This window comes from Helicoverpa armigera, chromosome 25, assembly GCF_030705265.1.
Source record: "Helicoverpa armigera isolate CAAS_96S chromosome 25, ASM3070526v1, whole genome shotgun sequence".
Lineage (NCBI taxonomy): Eukaryota > Metazoa > Arthropoda > Insecta > Lepidoptera > Noctuidae > Helicoverpa > Helicoverpa armigera.
In genome coordinates this window covers 142,634-158,070 of record NC_087144.1, presented here as the reverse complement: position 1 = coordinate 158,070, position 15,437 = coordinate 142,634, and the positions used below count along the sequence as shown (strand labels likewise).

At 37.8% G+C, this 15,437-nt stretch overlaps 1 non-coding gene across 1 annotated transcript; it reads left to right on the top strand.

Moving 5' to 3' along the window:
* Window positions 1-5,978: 5,978 nt before the first annotated feature.
* Window positions 5,979-6,051, top strand: Trnav-aac (transfer RNA valine (anticodon AAC)). Its single transcript has one exon. It is a non-coding gene; the product is annotated as a tRNA-Val (tRNA).
* Window positions 6,052-15,437: the final 9,386 nt, after the last annotated feature.

The following is a 15,437-nucleotide window of genomic DNA, read 5'->3' as shown; positions in this document are numbered from 1 at the left end:
CCTGCAATTTATGTAAATCAGCTGACAGATATTTTTTATTATGTTTCAACAACTAGATATCTTTTATCTCAACTGATATGTTTGATTTTTTTACAGTATTTGTAAGTAAAGAAAATATGTAAGTAAAATCGTTATATTTATTCCTCAGATAGAAGTCAGATGATTGGAAAATGGCCCTTAAGCAGACTATTTTTTTACGGAAGTATGTAACATTTTGTTCTTCCTATCTTAATTGTCACATCTTAGTGCCTGCGTAAGATTAGGTTAATTAACTGTATATGAATGCTTCACAGGGCTTGAACCATTGATCCTGTATACAATAAGTAGCTTGTCTATTATGAACAATACAGCCAACACAGGAAGACACAAGCTTGAAGATACAAACCCCCTTTAATCCCATCCACGTGACACACATTACCAGGAGCGCATACGTCAGCAGGCAGTGAATAGTTCCGCACAGTTCGATTAGTTAATAGCAGCAAATTGTTCGTAATTGGGGCGCAGCCCGGTGTACCGCCACTATTGTGTTGACAGGTATAGTAGGAAGATCGTTCATTAAAGGTATATTCCAGTACTGTAGACTACTGCGCCATTTGTCAGCATAGAAGTGAAAGAAATGTTCTAGAATACAAGCATCCCAAACAATTTTCTACTTATCCACATTTGCAACAATAATCCGGAATTTTAATCAACGGGCCTCAATACGTATATGTCTATAAAACCGGTGCTAAATACCAGATCTGTTTGCTGTTGAGGCTCATAGATCATATCCATATATCAAGTTGTCAAATTAAATAGCAAATTATTACAAAACTAAAAATAAAAATAAAATAAAATAATGTTTATTATCAAAAACGCAACTTTACATTGTGGTAGATACCGTTGAGCCACAAACTAAGCACAGCTTGTATCTTGTGGCTCTGAGTGCTTTAATATTGCTTATATTATAAAGTTACATAGGTACCAAATCTTTGGAGATGAAATAGTAAAGGAAATTATGAGCTAAGGATGTTGGAACTTAAATTGAGGTACATAATGTAAAGAAAATGATATTAAAACTAGGTGAATTAATCGGGCTTTTATGCTAGTATGGTGTGTATGTGATGTGGGCATGTGTGAATGAGTGTATGTGTGAGGTGAGAGAGTGTGTGGTGTGTAGTGTCGGTGTGAGAGTGATAGTGTTGATGGTGTGGGTGACTTTGTAGGTATGTTGATGGTGTTGGTGGCTTGTAGGTACTACAGCAGAGCTTCGGTTTCGATGTAAGTCAGTTTTAGTAGGGCTGCAGTTATCTTCTTTTTACACATATTGTGAGTACAGTCTCTAAGGTCACAAATTCTGTTGACCTTGTTGTACGTGCTAGGATTTGAGTATTGGGTGCAACGTCTGGCTAATTCAGAGTTGGCATTAGGTAAAGGTATTCTAAAGATCCGTTTTCTGAGTAAGTCCTGGTAGTCGGCGCGTTTTTTGATGACGGCGTGAGTAGCAAGAGTTGCCATGAGTATAAATAGCTGTCGAACCCTTAGTACACGGAACTTGCCATACAATGTGTCTGTAGGAAATTTAAACGGTAGTTTTAAGGCTACCTTAATTAGAGCTCTTTGTGCTCTTTCCAAAGTTATGAAGGTGCTTTTTCCGGCACTCCCCCATATGCGTATGCAGTACTGAATGACGGATTGGCAGAGAGCGAAGTATACCGTCTTCAGTACGTCTAGTGGAGAGCAGTCCCTAAGTTTTTTCATGACCTGAATTAGTTTTCGGACTCTAGCAGACAGTGAGTAGATGTGTGCTTTATAGTTTAGGTGTTGGTCTATGATGACTCCGAGGTACTTAATGGTGTCAGTACGTGCGATTGTTTCGCAGGCGCAGTGTTGTTGGGAGTCATTATTTTGCGGTTGTGTGCACGAGTGTATTTTTAGAGTGAATGAGCGTGGAGGACAGGTAGAATTTGTCTTGCAGAACGTAATGAACTTGCTTTTGGTTACATTTAGTGTCAGTAGATTATGGTCTAGGGATTGTGCTATCTCAGAAAGTCCGCGTTCAGCCAGTTCCCGTACACAGTCCCAGGACCTTCCATGAAAGACAATGGCTGTGTCGTCGGCGTATGTGACAATTTCGGCACCGTTAAGGGGCAGGCTTACTATGTCGTTTATGTAAAGTGTGAACAAGGTGGGGCCCAGCGTGCTGCCTTGAGGTACTCCATAATTAATTGGAAGGAGTTTACTTTTATGCCCACCTATTTTGACGTATTGCTTACGGTGTGTGAGGTAGCTGCGGAACCATTCCAGTGTGTTGCCCCTAATGCCAATGAGCTCGAGTTTTTTTAGTAGCAGTCCCGTTGACACCGTGTCGAAAGCTTTTGCCAGATCGAGGAATACACCAATGCAGTATTGTCCGTTTTCGATATAGAAGGAAACTCGATCTGTCAGAAGTGACACTGCGTCTTCGGTGGATCTGCCTTGACGGAAGCCGAATTGCCGGTCTGAGATGATGTGATTTTTATCGAGATATTCTGTGAGTCTTTTGTTAACTATTTTCTCTAATATTTTTGAGACTATGCTTAGGAGAGCTATGGGCCTGTAATTTTTAGGGTCGTCTTTAGATCCAGTTTTATAAATGGGGGTCACGGATGCCGTCTTCCAGGAATCTGGAAAGACACCGGTTTCTAGACTTAAATTGAATATGTGGGTTAAGGGTTTGATAAAGCTATTGATGCATTTAGAGAGTAAGTAAACTGTGAGTTGGTCGGGACCAGGTGCACTGTCTATTTTTAGATTCCGTATAATGTTGGTGATTTCTTCATCGTCAGTAGGACTCATAAAGAATGATTGTGAGTTGTTTTGTTGTGACCGGTAAGAGTCTATTAGTGTGTTGTGTGGTATCCCGAGTTTGTTGAGGATTTTGGCTGCGTGCTGTTCTCCTACGTTGACAAAGTGCTGATTGCAGATATCAAGTGCTTGTGTGGGGGAGGCGCTAGATGTAATTAGTTGTGTAGCGCTGTTTTGGGTGCTCTTGTTTCCGCAGATGTTTTTTATAGTCGCCCAGAGTCTTTTAGGGTTGTCTTTATTTACGTGTATTTCCTTTTTGTTGTGTGTGTTTTTAAGATTGCGTAGCAACATGTGTAGGTAGTTTCTATAACGTGTATAGATTAGGCGTTTGATGTCATCACTAGGGTTAGCTTTGCATTCTAGATGTAGTTTGTCACGTTGTCTCATGCATCTTATTAAGCCGGGTGTGACCCATGGTTGGATGTTAGCAAGTTTCCTGGAGATCTTTATTTGTTTTGTGTGCTTGTTGATTGCGCCGGTGACAATATTGTTAAATATTTTTATCGAGTTATTGACGCAGGAGGAAGTGTAAATGGGTTCCCAGTCGGATTGGGTGATCTCGGCATCCACAGCATTCCAATCAGTTTTAGTTTTCCAGCGTTTGGTTTGTATCGTGTTCGGCTTAAGATGTACACTGCACAGCGCTAAGTCATGGTCCGTGATGGAGAGGTTGCAGACGAGACCGACTGCAGTTGCGTTGGTTTTAACAAATATGTGGTCAATACATGAACCGCATCTCGTAGGAGCAGTGATCGCAGGAGTCAGGTCGTGTGAAGCCATGAGACATGAATAGCTAGAAGCCTGGTTATTTTCTAAGTCTATAATGTTAATATTAATGTCACCAGCTACTATGATTGTTTGCTTATGTTTTAGATCTGAGAGTATAGTGTCAAGGGAACTGAAGAAGGTGTCTGCGTTAGTAAAAGAAGGGGAACGGTATATTGCTAGAAGTGTAATGTCATATGTGATGTTTAAGAGCAAACTGTCAGCGTCAGCTAGATTGGCTTCCGTACTAGTAACGTTATTCCAAGCTGTTCTGATGTAGGTAACAATACCTCCGTTTTTGTTAACTTGGGAAGAGGTTCTGTATATGTAGTACCCTGGCATTTCTTCTAAGATTGTGCCTTCAGACAGCCAGCACTCTGTTAGCACAATTACGTCAATGTTTAAGTTCAACCTATATAAAGCAACTTTAAAGTCGTCGAAGTTTTTTTGATAGCTTCTTATATTGTATGTAAGAACTGTGAATTTATCTTTGGAAACATTTAGGATAATATTGCAACTTTCTGGGGAATCTACTGTGTGACATTCTATTGAAAAGGATTCGTCTATATCATTGGCGATGTCAAGTGAACTCAATAGACACATGTAAATAAGTTACTAGCAGAAATGATAAAGCCTGTTAGCGATTATTTATTAAGTACTTATTATGTATTGAATATTGGAAACCGAATTCTTGTTGGATTGGGCTTGCAGCAAAAGTTATCACCATCAACACCATTGGGCAGGGAAATAGAATAGTTTCAATGATAGTTTCAATAGTTTCAATGCACGTGCGTTCGACTAAAAAATGCAAGTCGGCGAGTATGTCCTCCACGTCATTTCAGAAACTTCTAATCCTTTTTGTTAAATTCTTTCACGGTATTTATCAAGGAAGGCTTTAGATATAGCTGCCCACGCTAACAGATGTTTGAAACCGAGATTACTGCGCGTCTCTCATAAAATGCTGAAAATAACTTAAAGACTGCTACAAGACCTATAATTTACTGATACATATGATGATATGACCCATTTTTGAGGCTATGTAGGTATCACAATATATGATAAGAATAAGTTGTCAGTAACAAATGATGCCTGTCGTATTGGCGCGCGTTCGTACGACATCGCGCGTATTCCCGCGTCATCAGTGACGCACGATACGTCGATAAGTAAATCATCGATAAAAAGTAGATGTGCTACAAAAAAGCACGTTCTTTGATAAAGAAGTAGTAGATGGTGTAGATATTTTTTCATCAATGAGGAAATTATTAAAATGGTTGTCTACTGTTATGGGACCACATTTCAGTTTTTTTTTCACTAGGGGATATTTAAATAAGGGCCCATCACTTCTGGCTACGCCCACTTATGGATTTAATAGGTACCTAATTAGATTTTCTGTCAACCTCTTAAAGATGTATTTATTTTGTGCCTGAACTATGTATTCAGACTCTACAGTACCTAGGTACCTAAGAGAGACTGATGGTAACACATGGCATATAAAGCTAGCTTACCGAAGAATTGGTGGTGAATTAGCAACTTTAATTACAATGGTCTAAGACTGCATATATTACTAACGTAAAGATACAATAATAATATGTTACTCAGGTAGATAAATGTATGACATGTGATACACCCCCGGGCGGTCCGTATCGAAGGTCCAAAGTTTTTCATCGACAAGCCGTGACGTGCGTCATCCACAACACTAACGGCTGACGATGCAGTGACGCACAGATCATCTGGTTCTCATTCTCATAATGTACGTCATAAATCATTAATAATTAATGTATTAGTTACATAAAAAAATGGATTTCGCACCTGACACAGCAAAAATGAGGAAGAAATCGGCTCCTCTTAAGTAGAGATGTCAAAGAGAATTCAAGCAAGTCCAGCTGCCAGCATCAATCTAACATGTCTTGGCACCGTAAAGTCAAGATGGGACTAAGGGTTAGTTACTAAGGAGTAATGGCCATGGTAATCGTACTTCTATGCCAAATAAGAGGATGAGGTGATGTGATTCTTCACAAGGAAAATGTTGAAACTATGCTGCATTGCCTCAGCTTTTCATACGTTTCAGACCATTTGTCATACACAGAGTAGGTAGGCTTAAATTCTAACATCTCAACTTGTGAACTAATTTGATTTTGCCTTTTTAGTTCCTTTTGTAATTGTGTGCTGTCGAGTTGTAGTCATGCGCATTGACTTGTATTGCTTGCTCAGAACTGCTTGATCTAATCGCGAATCGTTTATTTTGTAAAGAAATTTTGAACTAGAGTTATGAAAATCAGCAACGATAAAAATTAAAAAAAAATATCAATCATTGTTGAAATGACGTCACGATGACAAATAGGTTGGTACTTTGAATGTCTTAGGTATTTTTCTTTCGCAAATCATGAGTTTCCGTGGTGTAGCGGTTATCACATCTGCCTAACACGCAGAAGGCCCCCGGTTCGATCCCGGGCGGAAACATAGTTTTGTTCTCTGTATTTTTTGCAAGTATTTATCATTACGTTTTAATAAAAACCGATACATAACTGTTTTTTTATATATAAAATACGATTATAATACACAAGGATGTATTAACGTTATCGTTTTCGTTTATTTACGGTATCTTAATTTCTATTGATAATAATTATGTATTTATAATTGGCACATTTGTTTTTTAATACGCAAAGTTATTAGAAGATTAGTATTTTCAATTGATTATGCGCAATTAAAGTAGTACAACAAAAAAATACAAAATTCTAAGAAACTTGTTCTACGCTTAAGACGTTTAGCGCCACCTATTGGCGAGTAGTTGTATCAATTGCTATGTCGGAACCACAAGTTGTTTCGTGCATAACCAAAGTAGTTTTGCTACACACCGCTAGATGTCGCTAGCATAACACACTGGGTGTTACAATGCTAATTCTTTGTCAAAGAATAAATCTAATACACAGAGTACATTATACTATATGGTCTGATAACGGGAAGTGTGCTGTATTTTTAAATAGCTAATCTAAAAATACACATGAATTCGGACCCAACGGTCCGAGCGTTTCGACCCCAAACGGCTCAAAAGTAATATTACCAACAAGGTTAGTAAACTTGTGCCGCTTGCTGGTCTCTGCAGAAGCAGCAGCACCAGCACAGCTGTGCTAGGAAGATGCGTTGGTGCAATGCTGTTAAATATTTGTAACAGTAAAGTAAATAAGTACATGTTTACCTTCTTGTCAAGTGAGCGTTAAAGCGCCTGCACAATTTTGAAGGCAATTTCTTTTAGGAGAATAATAGTTGTAACTAAATACACAGGAACTTACTGAAAACTAGTAAGTTAATTATATTGCTCACCCATGTGCATTTGTGTTTGGGTGGAAAATGAAGATACATATTGTACAGGTACATATTGTACATACATAAACGTAGCACACAGTTACCATCAAACAAATCGATTTTTATTATTGATGTTTTCTTAGCTGTCCAGCGACCCCTGATAGTATTTGTTTAACAAAGCAAACACGAGTTATCAAAGTAAATGCGTTTTTCAGGAAAAAAACTGCGCACATAGATCGTTGCACGATAAAAATTGCATCGTCTGATAAAAGTGCAGCCGGTTATCATTGTAGAGGTCGTTCACTCGGATCACTGCCGACAGAGCCTTTTTATATGCCTACTAATGTCATGATATTTTTGTATGGAAATTGCAGAATTTGCGAAGCTACATCTGGTCTGATTTTCCTTGTCATTCAGTTTGAAACACAGTACTCGAAAAAATAAATAAAAGGGCAAATATTCAATAATCTTATCGTTATTCAGGCATGATTCATAAGTTTACAAACAAAGTTACTCCCAAAGTAGGTTCTATTAAAGATCATAAACTAGCCAAGTCAATATTGAGCTATAAATAGCTTCTGATGCATCAAACCTACTTTAGCAGATAATGAGCGACTACGTAACATAAAATTTAAATCAATCACGATGTCGCAAATGATTTGTCACTCAGATTGACTTTCGCGAAAAATGATCGACTCCTACGCATAATGAGTAGTTGTGGCCGCGTGGGCCGAACTGAATTGATTTCGCCTTTACACTACATGCTAGTTATGTGCTCCTAGTACTTCGATAAGATTAGGACATCCATCTTTTAGCTTAACCTACCAAATTCTACTGTGATAAAAAACGGTAAAAAACATCTTAAAAGTAGTATTGCTTGCGAAAAGATAAGACAGAAAAGTATTGCATTATATACTGGTTTTGAGTCAAGGGGGCAAAAAGTTAATAATATAGTTCCTACATACCTAGGTACTGTTCAGAACTTAAGGTCATGGGGAGTCCGAACCAGCCCCGATCTAACCAACAAAATTAATCTTTTCGGAAACGAAGACGTAGGATTTTTCAAAAGGATATTGATGATTGAGGCATCGCTAGTAGTAGCGGGGTATTACCTCGGCTCAGGCTATCGGGATTGCTCATGTATTTCACAAGTTGATGCGTTATTCATGAGATTAGCATACATTCACCCTCAGTGTACACGAACTGCGATTAATATTGATTATAACCACTGCGTATTAGATTAGATCGATATAATGATAAAGGGAATCCTTGTTGAATTGCTGTAAATGCATGTCATGGGTTCGATTCTCGGTTAAAGCAAAAGTGTTATTTGAATTTTCTTATCGATGATATAATGCCGCCTATACTAGATAGCTAGCCTTTACTAGATCAGAGACACGAGAGAGCCCGCGGAGGCTCGAATCGCACCGCGCAATCAAACTATATCATTCATTTATTCGTGGTTAAGTGAGCACAATTTTCTAAAATATTGTTATATTTTGTAGTAAACTAGGTTACTGTGACATAACACGAGGAAATGATCACAATGAGACGGTTCTTCTCATTTTGCACGGCGTTGCGTCAATCTCGCTGCAACTTTGAGATTTCCTACACAGGCTGTTGTTTTTGATTCGGATAATATTTGCGATTTTGTTTTTAAAGTTCATATGGAGGAATTTGTCTATATCTAAATAACTATTTAAAGTGTCAAAGAAAATATGTTTAGTAAAAGGTTGCCAACATTTAAAAAATATTTTAATAACACTGAAGAGGATGTGATCTTATTCTGTAGTGTATAAAACTATGTTGAAGAAGAATGTAACATGACATAAGCGTAACAAAAGTTAATCGTTGCTTGCAAAGGAAGATATAGTAAGGCACATACTACTTACCAACTGTATGATTGCGGAGTAAAAAGTGATCATTCTGTATATGACAGCGTTCCGGTCTACTTGCCCAGTTGTCGGCGAGTTGCCGTGTTATGTAACACCCTGTAGCAACCGCCAGACACTTTTATTGGTACCCCGCCATCTACAACTAATTCGGTTTGTGGTTTATTGGTAACACCTTCGGTTTATGGCAGCCTAGTACTTAGCAGTCGCAATAATCAGCTGTTTCTCGTATAATTCCCCGGTTAAGCCGCGTCTAAACATTTGCTCTAGTGGAAGATGCTTTGATTTATGCTACCCTGGTAGCTGGTAGCTATTACAGTCAGCTGTTTCTCATAGGTCATGTTTGCCGGTTAGGTCACGAGGTTTCTGCCAATTGGTTATGCTACGCTGGGTTATTTGGAAATGTTCTCTGTGAGTTTTCCTTCAATGACAACACCTTAATGTTATGCTGCCCTGGTGGGTGCGAGAAAATGTGATCAGCTGTGGATCCCTATTTTAAAGCGTAGCAGAAAAATCCCAGAAAAGGTTTTATTAATGCATGAAAAACATTGTAATTTTGGGTTTATAAAAACAGTCACTAAAATTACTGACAAATAAATATTGAATGTAACAGTGTAATATTACAATGAATGAATGAATCACATATCATTGAGATCGCCGACGCAGCAGAATGCCACCACCTTGCTGACAACACTACCGATTGTGGTGTTCTCAGAAGGTTTTCATTACAATTAATGTCATTATTTGTTTGTTTTTCTGTATAAATTAGTCACGGGTCACCTGCGAGGGATTATGTTTGGATTATCGCGGTATTTCATGGTGGTCTTCGGTAAATGCCATATAATGTCCTTCCTGTATAAGTAAGTACTTGCAAAGTTATGTCGTAATTAAAACCTAGAATTATTTTTCTTTCACTAAGAGTCCATTGGGTCGACTGTTAAGGGTTTTGCGCATGAATATCCCATGGTCGGGTCTTGTTTGCTATAGTGGAAGTCACAGTTGAACACTGCATTCAGACAGATAGACGGAAAACTATCAAAAAGACGGTGCAGATGTGGAAAATTCTATGCTCATCTACAACTAACTAACAACTACAATTTTCTACACATCTCGTCGCTTGACTTTGCGGCTCTAAAGTTTGCTAGTGACATTACGCTCCAAAAATGTTTCAACAAAATACTGTAGCATGCATCAAATAACTTTACCGCTCTTGTTAGCCATTAGATGCCTCACGCATGCACAATTGTATTTTGTTCATATATTTTGACTGTTCCGTATGTATTAGCAAACTTTACATCGGCAAAGTCATTTGAGGAGACCTGTCCGTACCATTTACCACGTACCTAGTACGTTTCCTGAAACCCCTTGCTATGTATGTGGTGCTGGTAGTTGTGTAGCGGCGCGCAGGGAGGCTGCGCGGCAGTGGGTCGCCGACCCAAAGCGCGGCCTTGCACGTGCGACTGCACAGTCACGGGGTACACTAGAACTTATCACCGAGTTAAGAGTACCTATGTTTATATAAATTAATATTTTTATTCATATAGTATTTTACCTGTGAAGTATATGAATGAGATTCGCAATAAAAATAAAATGTATTCTGTAATTGTTGTTGGTTTTCAAGTAATTTATTAAAACATTTGTGGTATTGAATTAAAATCTTAATGTTAATTTATTATAGGATATTATTTCTCACTCTCACTCATGCCGTGTTCGGGAATGACCCCAGATGTTAGGTTATGTGTTACGCATTAACTAAATCAATAAACATGTAAAAATTAAACTTCTATTATGTCCTAGTTTCAGTAGTTCCTATTTGATGATAAATTATTTAAAAAAAAAGTAAACACGCGCGCGGTCAGTTTCTCCCGCGCCTGTACCGCTGCGTACAACGACCGGAGCGTTGACACTCGTCTATGCAGTTTCGGTAACAACGCGAGCAAACCTTCCCCTAGGGCTTCCTTGCTGATATGCTATCCTGGTACTCGAGTTGTTCCTGCTGAAGACAAGTTACTGAAGGAAATTCTAACTTTTTGGATGGAAAAGGAACAGAATAAATACATTTTGTACGTCATAAGAATATTTGAGATATGCTGGATAAAATACTCTCTTTTCCATCTGAAAACTTGGCTTATTTCAGAGCTAAATAAACATTCTATGTGTTTCACTTACACAGTTGTGTTAGTTAAATTATATTAAAAAAGGCGACGTCGACAAGACCCAGTTTTTCAAAATGCATTTTTTATCGCTATCTCCTAGCACTTAGAATAAAATGCATTAGGTATTTATTTTATTTGCTTATCTTTCTCTATGTTTGTATGAAAGTAGGTCATAATGCGCGTCAAGTGAACATAAACAACTCAGGTTTATATTATTACTCACCCTCTACTTAATCTTCAGGAAACATCTTCACTTGGCCTTGTACTTTATTTATTTATCTTTATAAATATGAACTTGTCACTAAAACAGACTTTAAAAAACTTTTTTCAGGACAATAGGTAGATATCGAAGCCGCACTCTTATAACGCAAAATATATCAAATTATGGGTACCTAAAAAGGAACAACAGAAAAAAAGTATCCCACCCTCGCTTTTGCTGCAATCATTAATAAGTCATTTTCATTATAAACACTTTTCCTGCGCTTCATCTAATTAAGAAGAACCTGTATGCATTCTACAATGTTTGATCACCTCCTGACAAGTCCTAGTCCCCTGGTAGTCGTGCCATCCTAATTTGACAAAGTACTTCCTGAGCGCTGCTACCAAAAAGGCTTGTTTTTTTCCCTGGTGCAGATAAGTGCATCGGCCTAAGGGCCAAGGGCCTCAGTGCAGGGCCTTAACCTCGGTGAAAGTACGACTTTAGACCATCTCGCTTATTTAGTTCATTCACTCTGGAGGGCACAGGGGAATGGAGTCGCTCGACCTATTTACACATAGATTTTTTTTATCAAGTGGCAGGTACCTATGTAAAACAAATTAAAATGTGCATCTTTTTAATGCATTTTTTTAATACCGAAGTCTATATAAAATACCTAGTTAAAGAATGGTGTTTACTAAGTATTAGCGATATAAAACAGTTTTATCGACTGGTGTTACGCCAACACTATTATAAAATAAGATTTATATGAAATTATATTGTTATTTAAGTACTATAAAAAATATTCTTCGAGATTTCATCAATAGTATGATCGTTATAAAATTAGTCATTGAGGAAATATTATGAGTAGATCAATATAAACTAACATAAAAAACTATGAGTCAACAGTTTCTTTAATTGATTATTATATGCCGCTAATTAGAGAACAATAGAAAATCAATTGTGTCTCGCGTAGATCTGCGCACCGGGCATACAAGACTTCATTTGTTATTAAATAGAACAAAAATCATAGTCCGTCGTCTCCACGGTGTTCCCTGCGCCAAATTTCCAAGGCTGCTAGAGGCGGAAGAAAGCTTGGAAAGCGACAGTGGAATGCTCGGCGGTGCTCACACCCCCCCCCTTCCTCCCCCCCTCAGCAGGCGCCAGCGGGGAGTGCAACGCCTTCAGGGCATTTCTTTGGAAGATAACTCGTCAAAAGTACAATAGTGGCGCAGTAATTCTTTGTTGTTTGTTATAGATTTTGTGAAAAATGTTGAGAATGTTGACGGATGCATTGTCAGCTGTGATGCTGTCCATTTACAAGGGTTAGCTGCGCTCCCGTCTATGTTTGAAAGGGATACTGGCATATAAATAATCTGAAGTAGGTACTGAAAGTATTGAAAGAAAGATCGAAAGCTCAAAGTGGATCGTAAGGTCAATCGGTAGTGGAGCTTTTCAGTAGTGAAATAATTTTTCAAATCGGCTCAGGACTCTCGGAGCCTTTATTGTAAAACAAACAAATAAAAAAATATCAGTCTAGATAAGCTGTAAAAGTATAACATAGACTTCGACAGGGATGACAGGGATTGACAGGCGTGTTTCACCACTTGTGCAGTGGTGAGCACTCAAGTACTTTCATGATTCTCACTCACTTCATGAAAGTACAAGTGGTGAGGGGTGAGCGTTTATGGGGCTGATTTGTGTAAAATTGCCTGATTAATTACCAGCCAAGTTTGAATAAATAACTTAAATTAAGCATTAAACCTAGCGCAGACAATAGTGAGACAGATCTCGTATCAATCGCCAGATCTTGAATAACTTAATAGACATACAAGTGTCAGTGACTCAGTGGACGTGACAGGCGATTGAAAGGTCCTCAATACGAAACCCTAGGCTAACTAGATCGAGTTTGAGTTAGAAAATTTTAGGGTTCATATAGATATCTAGTATATAATTAAGTCCAATTCTATTCCGTTTACAACGCATAATACAGTTCTTGAGATAAGTGCTTGTAAAGGCCTAAAGGAAATAAATGATTTGACTTTAACTTTGATATATTTTTGCCGATCCGAAGTTGGCTATCAAAGATCACGATAGTCCATAATAATTTACGAACAAAACACTACTACGCATGCGCGATTCGTCAAATGCCTAATTTCTGAGCAGAGGCATACAGGATGTCTTATGAGAAGTCAGTAAATGGGTAAAATACTTGGTCAGAGAGTGCTCACCTATATGAAATAAGCAGTATATAAGCGTTGTACTTACCCGTCTATTTCTCAATATACATTTCTTACAGAAAGACAGACAGCGTATAAAAAGTGCAATATTGGATGATTTACTATTTCCTTATATCTATTAAAATATGTAAATAGTTAACGCGAACACGGAAGAGTGATGAAACGCGCCATACAGACGTCACCGTGATGATCACAGTGTCATCATCATCATCGTGATAGACGGTCAAGGAGCGATCGGGCCGCTGATAATACTAATTATGTCACTAATTATACTATTGTTGATGACACAAAGAAATTATTTAAACTGGGTTCCGTAGGTATATTTTATATTCAGTATTTTCCGTGTGTTCTCGCTCGTACAGGTATCTTCTTTAGGATCTCCTGGTTTTAAAATCTCCCAACTATATTCTTTTCTCAATCACATCAACTTTTTCCTTGGTAAAATTCCGGGTTTAGGTGTCAATAAATTCACTTATGGAACTTACCTGAAATAAAGAACTTAAAGCTTATCTAATAGGTAACCTACTTAGTAATCTGTTCGTTAAAGTTACTCTTCTATTCTTATTTACCACATTTTTTTTTGACATCGACGCATTTTGTTTGTGACTAGTAAATACTGTAAAAGATTAGGTATAGTTTCACTTTTCTACCTAGTCACGCACCTGCACATAAAACACTGTATAATCTGTGTCCTGTGCACATTAATCTAAGGACTCCTAATTATGATCAGCAAACAATGTTCTTCCTCGGTGACGCGCGGTAATTAGTGCATTGTTTCAGGACTTAGCACGACTGTGTACTCGGGTTTATTTACGGATGTACCACTAATAGTACAGGTTAATTATAAACGTAAAGGACTACGGTATTTGAAAGAGCTTTTTCTCGATCTTGTTGTAGCCTCCAGTTTTCCTAACGTAGCTGAACACAAGTATTAAATATGGAGGGCCACCGACCTACTGACTGGCTGCGTGTAGCAATAGTGACGAGTTCTTATTCAATGACGTCAGCACTACAAGCGTCATCAAAAACTGTCAACTGGAAGATTTCACCAAAAACATTTTTTGGATACCTACTTAATCTTACTCTCTATTCAATCTGACCTATCCTTCACGACTGATCTGATTCCATAAAAATGAGACACGTCGGTCCCGAATAGATTTAACCCCTATTTCTAATGATGTAGAGTTCATTTTGACGTTGGATAAATTTGTATTGCCCCATACTATCGCCTCAGAGCCGATCTCGTGGGATAGTTCCCAGAAGATAATAGAATTTTATACTAGTTACTTCTATTCGATTATGTTTGCCTGGTACTATCTGTTTGTTACAAACTTATGTGCAATAATAGCCCTTGTGGCTTTATTTAGTAAATATTCTTGACAAAAATTAAATGGACATTAATGTCCAAGATTGCCAACTATTAAAATGTATTCAAAAATATAGGTCAAATAGACAAAAGAAGAACATCAACATTGTTGTCAAAATGACATTTATTTGGATTATCGAATGTTCTTGTACGTTGTACAGTTTTTCAACAATAAATCTTGTGCATTGTGAAAACAACGATAGTTAATTACCTAGCTATTACACAAATCTGTACTGCAAACATAACAAAAACTCTTATTAGTGACATACTGCGTGCTGCATTTCACCACAAGATAGATAGTCGACTAATGGTGCCGCGACTGAAGACTAACTAAACTTTAAACTTTAGATACATTAATTAATTCAGTCAGGTTGAAACTGCCTAGTTAAAACTAACCATTAGATAGGTGGGAGTTCCATCTACGTATTTCCCTAAAGGCGAGCCTTTCTGATAGCCATTAGATAAGTAAACCGCCTACGTATCGAGAATACGAGATGCGAGAGCTCTGCGGTCATTATGCGACCCTGGTACTTGTGATTGAATATATCGATATTGCTGATGATTTATTTAGTGATGATCGATCATCGATTAGATATCGACAAAAAAGCACTGAGAATAATTTTCATAACTTGGTACAAAAAATATGATTCAGATTTCGAGATATTTATTTCTAGGTGAAGTAATAAAAATAGT